The sequence below is a fragment of the Hyaena hyaena genome, unplaced genomic scaffold, assembly GCF_003009895.1.
Source record: "Hyaena hyaena isolate Hyena2069 unplaced genomic scaffold, ASM300989v1 scaffold_18, whole genome shotgun sequence".
NCBI classification, from domain to species: domain Eukaryota; kingdom Metazoa; phylum Chordata; class Mammalia; order Carnivora; family Hyaenidae; genus Hyaena; species Hyaena hyaena.
In genome coordinates this window covers 7,016,806-7,032,398 of record NW_024080649.1, presented here as the reverse complement: position 1 = coordinate 7,032,398, position 15,593 = coordinate 7,016,806, and the positions used below count along the sequence as shown (strand labels likewise).

The 15,593-nt window shown below is 44.8% G+C and overlaps 1 protein-coding gene across 2 annotated transcripts in view; it reads left to right on the top strand.

Moving 5' to 3' along the window:
* The first annotated feature begins 4,908 nt into the window (after positions 1 to 4,908).
* The window catches only part of IL34 (interleukin 34), a 61,240-nt gene continuing 50,555 nt past the window's right edge, over positions 4,909 to 15,593 (top strand). For both annotated transcript variants that reach the window (XM_039221554.1, XM_039221545.1), the window contains exon 1: positions 4,909 to 5,028. The gene's annotated coding sequence lies outside the window, so the exon portion shown is untranslated. The remainder of the gene's footprint in view (positions 5,029 to 15,593) is intronic.

Sequence of the window (15,593 nt, the reverse complement as noted above, 5' to 3'; positions counted from 1 at the left end):
TCCATAGTGGCTATAGCAGTTTACAGTCCCACCAATAGTACACAAGGGTTTCCTTTTCTCCACATCTTTCTGGCATTTGTTATCTCTTTGATGATGGCCATTTTTTGATGATGGCCATTCTAACAGGCTTGGGGTGATACCTCATTGTAGTTTTGATAGGCATTTCTCTAACGTTTAGTGATGTTGAGCATCCTTTCATGTGTCTATTGGCCATCTATGTTGTGAAATGTCTATTAAGCTCCTTTGCCCATCTTTTTAAAAATTGAAGTATGATTAACATACAGTGTTATTAGTGCCAGGTGTACAATATGATTCAGAAATTCTATACATTATTCAGTGCTCATCAAGATAAGTGTACTCTTGATCTTCTTGATATCACCCTTCCTCATATGTCCCTCCCCTCTGGCAACCACCAGTTATTCTCTATTTAAGAGTCTGGGTTTTTTGGTTTCTTTTTATTTCTTTGTTGTTTCTTAAATTGTACATATGAATGAAATCATGAAATATTTGCCTTTCTCTGATTGACGTATTTCACTTAGCATTATACTCTCTAGGTCCATCCATGGTGTTGCAAATGACAAGATTTCATTCTTGTTTATGGCTGAATAATATTCCATAGTATACATATATCACATCTTTATCATTCATCTATTGATAGATGTTTGGCTTGTATCTGTATCTTGGTTACTGTAAATAATGCTGTAGTAAACAATAGGGATACATATATCTTTTTGCCCATTCTTTAATTGGATTATTTGCTGTTGAGTTGTATGAGTTCTTTATATATTTTGGATGCTAACTCCTTATCTAGATACATGGTTTCCAAATAATTCTTCCCATCCTGTTGGTTGTCTTTCACATTGTTGATTTGTTCTTTCTGTGCAGAAGCTTTTTAGTTTGATGTAGTCTCATTTATTTTTTATTTTATTGCTTGTGCTTTAGGTTTTAGATCCAGGAATTGTCACCATTGAATTTCCTTTGCCTATCCATAAATTTGCTTGTTGTCTGCAAGTAGAATTTCTGGAGCACAAGCACAAGGCATTAGGCTTGAATATGTTGAGCTTAGGAATTTTGTCTAGTTCATAGCTGTTGCCCCAGAACCTACAAAATGTGTTTAATAAATACTTGGTGATGGGATGAGGCTAAATTACAAATCCCATCTGTGTAGGTGTTGGGTGGGGGGGAGGGCTAATGAACTCCTTTGGTTTAACTAAGCAGCCAGATAAATGGAGAACTCATTCCCAACAACTCATTTTGTTGTAGCCTTGCAAAATACATCAGAGTCTGCTATGGAACTCCTAAGGGATAATGTCAAGACCCTGAGGCATTTGCTCTTAGTTACTAGGATCACTCCCATCCTGCTGTTCTGTTAAGTCCCTGCAACTTGGGTCTAATAAAGGACTGAAAAGTTTTCAGCTGCCTCATTTTTCCCTGACCTCGTGGGTAGGGGTTCTGCAGATGTTGTTTCCTTTGGAAGATATCTTGCCAAGAATAGCATTCCTCAGGGGGAGGGGGTTCAAGTTGGACTATGGCTGGAATGTTGCTTTACTTGGTTTTTTTGAATGTATTGCTAGCAAGACTGCTGTGGCTGGGAAAGGCTGTTGGAGTTCACTTCTCTCATGGGGAGAGTGCTGGTTACCAAAATGTGTGCTGCTCCCGTGATGCAGTCTCTTGAGCTTCTCATCAGTGGGAAGCCAGAGATGCTGGGAGCATTCTTCAGATGAGCTCAACCTGGCTTTCACTTTTTAAAAAAAATTCCTAAATTCTGTTTCTATTCCAAGTAGCAATGTCATGTGTTTGCCTGAGTCATCCACTTGCTCCTTTGCATATGGAATATTGTGTGTGAATATTTTGTTTATTATACCTTTAAAATACATTCAAGGGCTATATCAAGAACTCAGAAGAACCGTCTCTGCTGCTGAAATCAAACCTTATCCAAAAAAAAATAACTGTGGGGGCCAGATGGCTTACTCTTGGGTATGTGGTTGGGAGTCAGTGAACATCTGTTGGCAGTGGCTTATTTACATTTCGGGACCTGATAGCCCAATGTGTGGGCTTATATGAAGTTGAGTGAACTGACATCCACAGATACATACTACAGAGCAGTCAGAAGAGTCCCCTTCAGCAGCTGTGCCAGCATAGCCAACTGTGTCTGTACAAAGTTAAAACGAACATCAGAAGACATAACCAAAAAAAAGATAAAACCAACTCACTTGAAGATGCTGCTATAAATTCATTTATTCCACCAGTATTTACCAAGCACCTACTATGTGCCACCTCTTTACAGGTCTGCTCTGCACCCAGAAGTTGGAGAAGAGGTTTTATAAACCAGTCAGTTTGAGTCTGCCAAACAGCCTTGTGACAAGTTTCTGAAGAGCCTCTGTCTCTGTCTCTTGTCTCCTCAGATAAAACAGCCATAGCCTTGTGACTTCTAGAAAAAGTCAGAAGATCCCAACTCTGAAAAAGGAGGAGGTGGAGGGTGGGCAGCCAAACGTGGGTACAGAAACAGAAGGAAACCTGTATTAGGATCATCTGAGTTTGTCAGAATAGGTCACTGGATTTTACCCCCAGATTACTTAAATTTGTTTTAATGTTTATTTTTGAGAGAAAGACAGTGTGAGTGGGGGAAAGAGAGAGAGGGTGACCCAGAATCTGAAGCAGGCTCCAGGCTCTGAGCTGTCGGCACAGAGCCTGACGTGGGGCTTGAACTCATGAACCTCATAATCTCTGCTGGTATCTGGGCATCTGTACACAATCTGGTGGTCATCAGACATGGTAATTGTTAGGTTGGATGGGGAATGAGGAAAGATTGTTTCTTGTTCAAAATGAAACCAAATAAATGAATAGCCTTTGGAACAAAAGGCTGGGAGACTCAACTGGAAGTAGCTTGAGGCTCTTGTCAGCACCACCCGACCCCACCTTCACCCCCCAAATCAAGAATCTGTTAATACCCAGTGGGTTTTGTCATAATCCCAGAGGCAGGTCCATCTCTGTCTTTCCACTAACTGCCTTCTAGAGCCTGGCCCTCATATTTTCAGTTTACAACCCTAGAACTTGTTCCCCTCTCTGACAGCAAAGAAGATCTCAGGGAATGGGAGTTGCTTTGAATTAGCTAATTTGGGGAGAGTTTTCACACTTTTAATTTAATAATGTGATCTAGAGAAGCGTCAGCATTTATTGTGGGTTATCAGGCCCTAGTGCTATTAAACACAAGGCAGGCTGGGGAACCTCTTGCCTTTAAGAAGCTGATGCTGCAGCTAGAGAAAGGCTGCTTCACCATGGAAAACAGAATCAAGATCCTGCCTGCCAAATCCCAAGTAGGAGTCAGGAGTAAAGACCAGAGAAAGTCCTGAACACAGTCCTGGGTTCACCAGTCTGAAAGCATGGTCTCAGTTTCCTGTCTAAAGTATAATAAAACCAACCATCAGGGGTCATGGGAAAACCAAAGTGCTTTTGCTGAGCTTCCAGGGGATCTGAGGAGGTATGGCCACTGAACTTGGGTCTGGAAGCCCGGGAAGCCTAGAGCCACCTCTATCTTGAACTGCAGTCCTATGTGCAATGCTTTTCAAAGGAAGTGGTACCATTCCAAGCCAAGGAATCTTGGAGGGAGCGTAGTGGAGTTAATTCAGGCTTTGCTGAGGCTTCAGGGAGCTCTCATGGCTGTTTCTCCATCATCTCCACTCTGTCCTGCCCTCCCAGTAGGCCACCTGACTGGTATGAATCAACTTAGCAGAGCTCTGCCAAGGCCTTGTAGTGGGTGTGGTCAGAGTAGCCATAGCCTTGGGGATGAAGGTAGGGAATTAGCCAAGTGCATTCCAGTATGGGCCTTGTCCTGCTGGAAGTTCAGGACCAAAGGAATCCAGTTTTGTCAACCCAATTGAGAAATCATTTCTTGAACAACTAACTTGTGCCAGGCATTGACATTCACAATAAGACATACTAACATCTTTTGGGGTAGCATTTCTCAAATGAGGTGCTGTGGAATCCTAGATTTTAATAAGGGGCCCTTTAATAAAATTCTGTGCTCACGTTCAGAGAAACTGCAAATCATTGTCTTGGATAGTTTGATGCTTTGAACACAGTCCTGTCTCCTCTCCCCTGATGCCTGCTTGTAATGTCCACAGGTGGAGGAGCTAAAGGATCCTTTGGGGGTGTTGCCCCACCCCTAACTACTCCAAATACTATCTAAATCAGGGAGCTGGCTGTGAAAACTAGGTGGAGATGGAGCTGCCCTGCTGGTGCCCACAGAACTCTGCTGGGCAGAGCCATTCTCAGCATTCAGTCTAACCCAGGTAAAGTGTTTGTGCCTTTGTTGGAGATGGGACTGAGCAAAGGGCCTCACTTCTGCGTCCTCAGGAACTCCCTGTACTGTGTGTCCTACCACAAATCATACCAGAACAGTTGTGTCAGGAAGCCTTGGCTGTGTGATCTTAGGTTAGATACTTTATCTCTCTGGGCTCATGTCTCCCATCTGTAGACTAGGTAATTGATTAGTCCTCAACACTGGTGATGCTTATCAAAGGCCTTTTCTCCCATCTGTTAGTGCTTCTGCCTACACGTGCCCTCCAATCACTACCCATTCACCCTATTAAGTTTTGTAAATAGAATTTTTTTATCAGAGTAAATGTGTTCTGGAGAAGAGCTGGGGTAGGCCCAACCTGCCTGGGAGCCAAAACTTGATTGTGGGGACTTCTGCCATTAATTTGCCAGGCGCCCTCAGTCAGGAAACAGTTCCTGACTGTTCCTCTGGGTTTATAGCCCCCTCCTGTCTGCACTCCCAAGGCAGGCTGGGGACACGTGGCCATGCCCCGCCCTTGCTGGCTTCAGTTTCTCAATTGGGAGCCGGGGAACTGCAGTGGCCTGCTTTCCCCGCCCTTCCCATTAGTTGGGAAACCTGATTGTGGGCTGGGGGAAGCAGCACCCTCTCATCTGGCACCCGCTGCGTCCTGCTCCTAGGCACCTGCTCCTACGCTGGAGTCCCTTAACATCAGCAAAGCCCTAGAAGACCGCATCCTCGTGGGTGAAGAGGTAAGAAGGCATTCATTTTTTTCTCACATTTTCTTTTCCTGACTTCACCTCAACTTTGCTGCTTTCACAGATCACAGCAAGAGGTATTTGAGCAAGACTTGAAAAAGTCCTGGGCATAAAGCTGTGAACTGTGTCTCAAACTGTTAATTCTCTGCTCTGTGTTTCTTTAGACTTGCTGGAAAAAAGATCCAAATAACCAAAAGCAAGCTACTTTTCCCTGTTTGCTTCTGAGTTTTGTAAGTCAGCAGAGCCACATTTTTAAATGGTTGTTGTGGGTTACTGGGGCCTGCTCCAATGCATATTGCTTTAGGTCTTTAGATTTTTATGTAGTATGCATGAATTATGTGTGTGGATTACCTTATCAAAAATTAATTGATTTAAAGTTCTTTGAAAGAAAGGAGGGAAATGGCATGTGTGAGCCTTCCTCATTTGGATGGTATTCTGAAATGAAAATGAGTTCTACTTTTACATTTTGCATTTATTTCAAGTGCACAAAAACCAACTAACTGCTTGTCATTTTAAAGGTTTATGTGGTATCTGTCATATTAACAAACCCATCCCAGCATGTGCAGCCTTTGCCTCTTATTTGTAAAGCTGGGTTGCTTCCAGGTGTTTTGCAATTAGTAATTTGATTTCTATGGACAGTCCTGTGAAAATAACCTTTTCTAGTTTTTTAGATATTTTTCTCTCCTCTTCTTGGAGTTTGTTCTCCATCAAAAAATGAATACTTGGGGCAATGGGCAATAACATTTTTGTAGCTCAGTTCATGTTACACATGCAGGTCAACTCATGCAAGAATTATGTGACTAATTCCTAATTTCCAGAACCAAGATGGTCTGAGGGGGTGGGTGAGAAACTTGTTTTCTCTGAGGAATTTTCAGGAAGGAGGCAGTCTGCATAGTGGTTAAGACTTGACCTTTGAAGGCAGGCAAGCCTGGGTGTGTATGTATAGCTGCCTGACCTTGAACTCTCACCTAATAATTGTGCCTCAATTAGTTCACTTGCAAAATAGAGATTATATAACTTCTTGGTGATACAGGATTTGTACACAATGTCTGGCACTTATTAAGTACCCCCTTGGAAGCTTTTAAAGCCTGGAACTTTCCCTGGGTCATACCAGTTGGGCAGAATTGAGAAAGTCATTTCAAGGGCATCTTCTTGACTCCCTGATTCTTACCCAGCCCCACTATAACTGGAGTGAAAGTCTTCTCCCCTGCTACAGGACTTTTTTTTTTTTTTTTTTTTTTTTTTTTTTTTTTTTNTTTTTGGCTTAGGCCCCTGTCTGTACTAAGACTGGAGGGCTGGGTGTCAGAGGACAGCAGGTCAGGTGAACCTCTTTCTGAAGGATCCCCAGACTCTTGGTCTCCTCCTGCCACCTGATCGAGATGTCACCCTTCCATCTCCCAGCCGCCTTTATCAAAGCACAGGTTTACAGGATCCCTGGACAGAGCAGAGAATTCCCCTGAAGTCTAAGGGTACTCTTTCTGTTCCTCAGTCTAATAGGTTATGGGGAGGCCACCTATGAGGCTCAGTGGAATAAGCACAGGGTGGTCAGGCTGGGTTCCAGTCATGGTTGTGGACAGTCATTGGACTTCTCTGAGCTTCAGTGTCTTCATCTGTAAAATCGAAATGTTAATGCCTTTGCCATGGAATTACATGAGATAACATAGGTAAAGTGTTCGTCACATAGCAATCTGTTACTATGGAAGATCAAAGCCATGCTCCAGAGCTTTTGGGAAGATACCAGAATTAGCCATAAAAGATGGGTAGAAGACTCTTGTGCTCATTTTCTTGGTCAGCAGTTTTTTGGTTTTTTTTTGTTTTTTTCCTTTTTATTGGGCTAGCTGGCCATGGTGCTGGAAACTGGGGCAAGATGCATAAGTTTCATGCTCTTGACAAAGGCACACAGCCCATCTCATGGGAGCAGAGGATACTGTGACCAAGGCAGCCTGGGTGCTCCAGGACAGCTCCCTGCTTAAGTAGGAAGAATAGTCTATTAGGCAGAAATGGGAGAAAGCTGAATTTGGGGGGGTGGGGGAGGGAGTTCAGGAGGCTGCAGAACTGGGAGAATGGGATAGGAGGTGAGAAGAGTCCGTGGGAACTAAATTTTGAAGGTCAAGTGAGAATATGGTCTTTATCTTATGGATGTGGAGATTTAAGCAGGGTTGGGGATGCCTGTTCTGGCAGCTTTAGGGGATGGTGTTGGAGGCCTGAAATGGACCCAGCCTTCCTTCCCATCTCAGAGGCTTAATGGTACCCCAAATAAATAAATGCACAGAGTGGAATTCTTAGGATCGACTCAGTGTGGGGGAGCCTGGCCTGAAAGTTGGGGAGCTGGGTTCTGGGGTTCTTATCCCAGAGTGGGTGGATCTCCTCTTCTGCCTCAGTTGAGGGCTCAGGGCAGTTAGGCTTCCTATAGCTCTTTCGTTCTGGGGGTCTGCAAAATGCCTTTGGAAGCTGAAGTTACCTGTCTTCCCGTTCCCCGCACCCCTCCCGGGCAGTACTGTCTGGTGGCTGTCCCTGTCCCAGCCTTGGTAAAGGCATTTTGTTTGAAATGGGTAATACGGCTCTTTTAATCCAGGAGACTCCTCGGAAGTCTGAGAACTGTGGCCTCCGGGCCTGCAACAATCCCAGGGGAGTTCTGGGCTCTGGCTGTCTTACACACTTATGTATGAGGGCAGTGTCCCATGATTAGGAGATGGTGTCCTCTGGGAACTGAGCTGCATTTAGCCTGGGAACTTATGTCCTGAGCTTCTCAGGACATAGGAGAGTCTCAGGACATGTTAGGAGAGTTTTATCTGTGCATCCTGGCCAGGAGGGGCCAATGGCCGCACCTGAAGAACTTCCAATTTTTCCACATCCTCACCAACATGTTTTTTTCTGCATTGATACTTACCATCTTAATGGGCGTGGGGTGATATTTCATTGTGGTTTTGATATGTATTTCCCTGGTGATTAGTGATGCTGAGTATCTTTTCATATACCTGCTGCTCATTTGTATATCTTCTTTGGAGAAATATTTGTTGATACCCTTTGTCCATTTTTTTTTTCCCAGTCAGGTTATTTGATTTTTTGTTGAATTGGAGTTTTTATATATTTTGGATATTAATTCTTTATTACATTTGTATATATTTTCTTTCATTCTCTAGGTTGTCTTTTCACTGTTGATCATGTCCTTTGCACAGAAGTTTTCAATTTTGATATAGTCCCATTTACCTATTTTTGCTTTTGCTGCCTGAGCTTTTGGTCCCATATCTAAGAAATAATTGCTAAGTCCAGTGTCACAAAGCTTTTTACCTGTATTTTCTTCTATGAGTTTTATAGTTTTGGATCTTTATCTTTACAAGCATTTTAATGGCTTTATTGTTTTCATAACATGTTTATTAGGAAAAATACTAATAATTCAAAAAAGCACAGGAAGAAAAGAAAATCCCAATCCCAACTCCCCCCCACATAACCATTCCCTAATATTTTACTGGGCAACTCTACAGACAGTGCCTTTATTGCTTTCCAACTTTACCTTGCACATAAACCACCTGGGGATTATGTTAGATTCTGATTCCTGAAAGCCCGAGGTGGGCCCAAGGTTCTATATTTCTAACAAGCTTTTGGGTAATGCTGTTGCTACTGATCAGGAAACCATACCTGGAGCATCTTTAGTGTGTATACACACACACAACTCTATGTCCTATGGGATCACCTACACATGACTTTCTCATAACCTGTGTTTTTCCCGCCACTCCACCTTCATTGCTGTGGAAATGCTGATAAATCCAGAGCTCCATTATAATTTATAGTTGCCCTATATATTCTTCCATTTTGTGGTAGGATGCTAATTCAACTAGTCCCTATGGATAAAATTCAGGGTGCTATGAAATTATCATTGTTAAAAACAATGTAGTAGCAAACATCTTTGTGACCGTGACCATGTCTCGGTTTATCTGAAGAAATTATAGTTACTTTGTTTTTTGTTTTATATAAATAATCTCTACACCCAGAGTGGGCTCCAACTCACAACCTCAAGATCAAGAGTTGCATGCTCTTCTGACTGAGCCAGCCAGGTGTCCCTTATTTATTTGTTTTTCTGAGTAGCAGAGCAGAACTAATGCATTCAAATGTGCTGCTCCTTAAAGGAGTCATGTGGGAGGCTGGATTCTTAAGCTGAAGGCTCTGCCAGTCCCCCATTGGTGGAGGGCAGAGCAGTGTAGGAGAGGGGCGGGATAGGTGTAGCATAGAGGTGGGACAGGCAGGGGCATGAGAGGAGGCACCAGTCTTCAGCCTGGAATTGTGTATCTAGCAATCATTTAGTACCCACAGCTCCCTGCAAGCTTTGACTTAGTCTTCCCAACTAAGAAACTCAGGCATAAGGGAATACTTGCTTGCCCATGGTCACATAGGTGGGATGTGGCAGCACCGCCCGGGATGCACCAGACTCTGTGTCTGAATGCTAGTTGCTTGGGTGACTTCTCAGGCCCATCCTGGCCTGTACTGGCAGCCCTACCCCGCCCTTCTAGCCACTGTGGTCCCAGTCCCACTGCATTGGAGAATATTAAGAGAGCTGCCTGGGCTCCTTTCCAGGCCCATAACCCCTCTCTTCCTGCACTCCCATCCTGTGAAGTGGGCCCTGAACCTCACTCTGCTGCAGCCAGATCAGCTTGAGAGGGAGCCCCCCTGAAGAGACCTCTTTGCCAAAAGCTCTGTGGGCCGTGCAGGGTAGGCAGGATAAGGCCTTTGTTAGACGCTAATTTCAGAGTCTCCTGGGCCTGGGAGATCAAGGGGGCTGGGGTGGTGGGCCTGGGGGTGTATTCCAGATCACTGTCTCCTCCCTAGCCAGGCCCTGAACAGAACTCTGTGAGGACATTGGAGGCCCCAGGGTGGTCACTGACCAGTGGTACAGTAAGGATTTACCAGGATGGGGACTATTGAGAGTATCATACAGTTGCAGACAGCCCTGAACTTGAATCCCAGCTCTGCCATGTGCTGTCTGTGGGACCTTGGGCAAGTCACAGCGCCTCTCCAACCCCACATTCCTCAACAGTAAAGTAGGGATAAAAATAGGCTCTCCCTATAGGTCTCATAAGCTTTAGGATGGCTACCATTAAAAAAAACAAAACAAAACACCAATAACAAGTGTGAGGAAGAATGCAGAAAAATTAGAATGCTTGTGCTGTTAGTGGGATTGTAAAATGGTACAGATACTATGGAAAACAGTTTGGCAGTTCCTCAAAAAACTAAAAAAATAACTATTCTATGATCTAGCAATCCCACTCCTGGGTATATACCCAGAAGAATTGAAAGCTGGGTTTTGAAGAGCTAGTACACCCGTGTTTATAGCAGCATTGTTAGCAATAGCCAAAAGGTAGAAGTAACTCAGGTGTCCATCAGCAGAAGAATGGATAAACTAAATATATACGTGTGTGTGTGTGTGTGTGTGTACATGGAATATTACTCAGCCTTAAAGTGGAAGGAAATTCTTGACACATGCTTCAACATGGATGAACCTTGAAGAGGTTATCCTAGGTGAAATGAGCCAGACAAGAAAGACAAATACTGTATGATTCCACTTATATGAGGCACTTAGTGTTGTCGAAATTATGGAAACAAAGTAGAGTGCTGGTTGCCAGGAACTGGAGAGAGGAATGGAGAGTTATTATTTCATGGGTATAGAGTTTCAGTTTTGCAAGATGGAAAGTTCTGGAGAAGGAGGTAGGGATGGATGCATAACCATGTGAATGTACTTAATACCAGGGCACTGTACACTTAGAAATGGAGATTTTGCTATTTTATGTGCATTTTGCCACAATTAAAAAATTTTTTTAATGTTTATTTTTTAGAGAAAGCAAGAGAGTGTGGGCAGGGGAAGGGCAGAGAGAGATGGAGACACAGAATCCAAAGCAGGCTTCAGGCTCTTGAGTACAGAGCCTAATGCAGGGCTCAAACTCACAAACTGCGAGATCATGACCTGAGCCAAAGTTGGATGCTTAACTGACTGAGTCACCCAGGCGCCCCCACAATTTTTAAAACTGGGAGAAGAACTAGTACATGCCTCACAGGGGTTATGTGAGGCACTGTATGCAAACTGTTACTAGTGTCAAGTCTGGGGACTTCCAAGACTTTCTGCCTTATGGACCCAGGTGTTGGGGATACATGTGTGTGTTCTTGTGAGGAATGCCATTCTGTACGAGATGCTCAGTGTGCGGTTCTGGGGACACTCCCTGGAGGACTGCCTGAGGGCCCTGCTCAGAGTGATCCTAGAGTTTGTGGGATGGGTGGATTCCAGACATTGGAAAGTCCCTGGCAGAAAAATCACTTCCACTGAAGGGCAGTTTGTAGGGAGGCAATTGCAGCCCCACATAGAGGACTTGTGAGCAGAGCCATCCAAATGTGGAGCACTCCCCATTAGTGGAGGCATGTAAGAAGAGACTTGGCAAGCTGCAGAGGAGACTCCTGCATGAGGCAGTGGTGGAGGTAAAGGCTCTCCTAGGCTCTGTGCCTCTCTGATGTGATCCAGTCCAGTCCAGTTAAATATAACAGGCCTATGTGAAGGTGGGACCCAAGTCAGAGGGAGGGAGGAAGGGAGGGAACAGGCAGGTGGGAAGACTTGCTTCCAGTTCTCCTCTAAATGACAGTATTAATTGTTGCCCTTTACTCTGTGCAAGCACTGTGTTAAATGCTCAACAGGCTTGATCTCAAATTCTCACCCCAACCCTGTGCATTGGGTGCTCCTATATCCCTGTTTTACAGATGGGAACTGAGGCCCAAGGTTTAAGTTACCTGATCAAGGTTGCCAGTAGATAGAGCTGGGATTTAAACCTAGATACTCTGGCTCCAGCCCTCTATGCTGGGTGGAAATCTATAAAACCCACCTACCACAGGTTGGCCACTCCTTACCCGTCTGCGCCTGGCTGACAGTTCCTGGGACCTGACACTCTCACAGGTATGGATTCATGAGCTGGCACCTCCTCTAGCCAGGTGAATCTGCACTGTCCCTTCCCTCTGACTGGCTTCTTTGTGGAGCTAGGCCGAGCTTGTTTGGGTCCCCAGGGTCCAAGGATAACATTGTGCAGACAACATTGGCCTTGATTGGGAGCCAGCCTCACTGTTGCTTAATGCCCCCCTTCTTCCATTAAATGAGACCCACCTTAAAAACTCTGTTCCAAAGCTTAAAGTCTTTCCCATGGCTGTTGAGTACATTTTGCTTTTTTGCAGCAGTGTTTTTTTCCAACTTAGCTCTCTTGATGCCAAGACCTTATCCACATGATTCAGTTTGTCCAAGTTCCCAGTCCAGTACCCGCAAGGCAATAAATTCTATCCCTAATGGTGGCAATATGGTGTCTTCCTCTGTCCTCATAGCTAAGCAGGATTACAGAGGAAGTCTTGGCAGGAATGGTGATTTACCCAGAATGACCCACTTGGCTGAAGTGGCATTCATACCTTATGGAGGCACAGGGAGCTATCATTTAAGGACATCTCTGTACCAGGCACACTGCTATGTTCTCACTGAATTCATATGGAACCTGAGAGATAAAGGACTGTGTTATTCCCATATCAGAGATGAGGAGAGACAGAGGATCAGAGAGGTTAAATCGTGTGTTCAGAAGCTCAGATTTTTCCCTCTCCCTGCTACTTCCCTTGAGGCTCTGTGTCAGTTGTTGATCTGACAGCAGCATTAGTTGCACTCACTGCTTGGTAGAATAACTACATTTAAGCTTTCTCTCCCACAGCTGCCCTGGGAGTGGGCCTTGGAAGTGCTATGTTATAGATGAAGCAGGTGATTAGGGACTTCCCAGGGAACCACAGGGGAAGGGGCACACCTGGGATGGGTGGTGGGCCTTTCGGCCTCCCTTGCACTACAGGCACCTTGTCACCTCCACTGCACTGGATTGCAATCTGTGTGGCCCTCCTGCAAGCCTCCTTGGAGGAGCTGTCCCTGGCCCCAGTGAAGCTGTGATTCACAGAGGCCAGCACACTAGCTGGCCCGGTGGAGGCTGGGATGGGGCCAGGTACTTTCCAGTGTCTTTCCACAGTTGGGAAACCTTTCTTGAATGAACTTCTGCAGAGGGTGCCTCCTGGTCCTCACTGTCCTGGTTTCCCTCCTGACCAAGGAAGGCCACTCCTCCCCTTTTCCATGTCTATAGTTTTTCCTTTTCCAAACTGTCATGTAGTTGGAAACATACAGTATGTAGCCTTTCTATATTGGTTTCTTTCACTTAAAAATAGGTACTTACAGGGGTCACCTGGCTGGCTCAGTCTGTGGAATATGTGACTCTGGATCTCAGGTTTGTGAGTTCAAGCCTCTTGTTGGACATAGGTTACATTTAAAAAAAATTACATTAAAAAATGCCCCCACAATATTCTTAAGATGTTTGTTCTCCCTGGAGTGCCTGGGTGGCTCAGTTGGTTGAGCGTCTGACTCTTAATTTCACCTTAGGTCATGATCTCGCAGTTCGTGGGTTCAAGGCTCATGTCCGGCTCCAATCCCTGCTTGGGATTCTCTCTGTCTCCTTTTCTCACTGCTCTTCCCCTGCTCCCTCTCTCAAAATGATAAATAAACTTAAAAATTGAGGCATCTGGGTGGCTCAGGTCATGATCTCATGGTCCATGGGTTCAAGCCCCTCATTGGGCTCTGTGCTGATAGCTCAGAGAGTAGAGCTCGCTTTGGATTCTGTCTCCCTCTCTCTCTGCCCGTTCCCCTGCTCGTGCTCTGTCTCTCAAAAATGAATAAATGTTAAAAAAAAAAAAAAACTCTTAAAAACAATAGATATGTAGTGTCCTTCTGTCCCTGACATAGAATAGCTCTTCTTTTACTTAGGTGTTCGTTGGTTTTTTTCATCACAGTTTCATAGTTTTCGTTATATACATCTTCCACATATTTTGATAGATTTATACCAAACTATTTCACTGTTTTGGTCCTAACATAAGTGGTACTGTGTTTTTAATTTCAAATAGGTAATATATGTGCACAGGAAAAACAAATTCAAGAGATACAGACTGGTTTACAGTGAAAAGTAGCTTCCTCTCTGTATCCTATTCCTTAGGTCTCCATTTTCAACTATCCGAAGACACTCACTGATGCTAGGTTCTTGTGTGTCTTTCTAGAAATTGTATGTACATACTCAAGCTCATATGAATATTATTCATTCAACAAAGATTCATGAGGATTTTCTATGGGCCAAGCACAGGAGCTGGGGCAGAGAACAAAAGGAAGTCCTGCTCTCATGGAGCTTATATTAGTTATAGTGGGTACCACCAACTGTAAGAACTCTGCCTGGCAGGTATTTTTATCCCTGTGGGAGGACTGAGGGCCAAATGAGGACTCTGTTTCCAAGAGCTGAAGGAGAGAGCTAGGGGCAGGGCTGATGCTGCTCAAGGCCAGAGGAAGCAGTTTCTGGAAGGGAGGGCTTCTTGCCAAGGCAGATAGGTACAGATGAGGAGGGGGTGAGGAGGAAGCTTAAGGAGGCAGTTAGCCCAGTCTGGGGCCAGAGTAATATCAGAACAAGGACTTGGAAATCCTATTTCCAGTTGGCTGCATTAAAAAGAAAAAAATTTAATGTTGATTTATTTTTGAGAGAGAGATGGAGTGTGAACAGGTGAGGGATAGAGAGAGAGGGAAACACAGAATCTGAAGCAGGCTCCAGGCTCTGAGCTGTCAGCACAGAGCCCGATGTGGGGCTGGAACTCACAGACCTTGAGATCATTGACCTGAGCTGAAGTCAGGCACTTAACCAACAGCCACCTAGGTGCCCCTAATTAATTTCTTAATCTTGTTTCCTCTCTAGCTTCTCAGACACATTATTCTGGGGACCAGCCTAACCTTGTTTGGCTGACCTTAAGAGAAAAGGAATTTATCCATTTTGAGAGCAACACTGCCACAGAAGTGGTCAGGGTGTCCCCAGAGGCACAGAAGGTCAGGACAGGCCTGTGATGAAGAGCCAGAGAGGCAGTGGCAGGTTGAGGACTAAGTATCTGAGTGGCAGGTCTGGGCCAAGTTGGTTTCCCCACCTGGGTCTCCCTGCCCGATTGGAGGTAATATTCTAGACACGGCACTGGTGTCTCTGGCATCCCACTTTCCACCTGTGCCTCAAACACTAGAACCAATGGATGCCCTACAGCCATATGAATGCTGCCCTTCATCCATCCCCCAGCCCTGCTAAATATTTTTGCATCTGGTTATTGTGTGTGTGTGATACATGTAGTAAGAATAGCTCATCACTGATGAGGACAAGGGCCAGTGACTGAAATTTCATTCCTGTTTTACACATGAGGAAATGGGCTCTGAAGCGAAATCTGTACTCCTGCCGTAACACTACATTGCCTCTGCAGTGTCACAGAGCACCCTCTGTAGCACCCCGGGTAGAGGCACACTCAATAGGAGTCGTTCTCCAACTTGATATATTTGTACGTGCCTCGCTTAAGCAGCGCAGATGCTTACCCTCTGGCTGAGCTGAGACCCTTCCACTCCGTTTGGCTCTGGGGTAGCTCTCTGGTTCTTGGCTCTCCAAATTGTGCTGCTTTGGGCCACTTCTGACTTGGTTATATTCTTAGGGCCCACCTTGTAAAGAGGA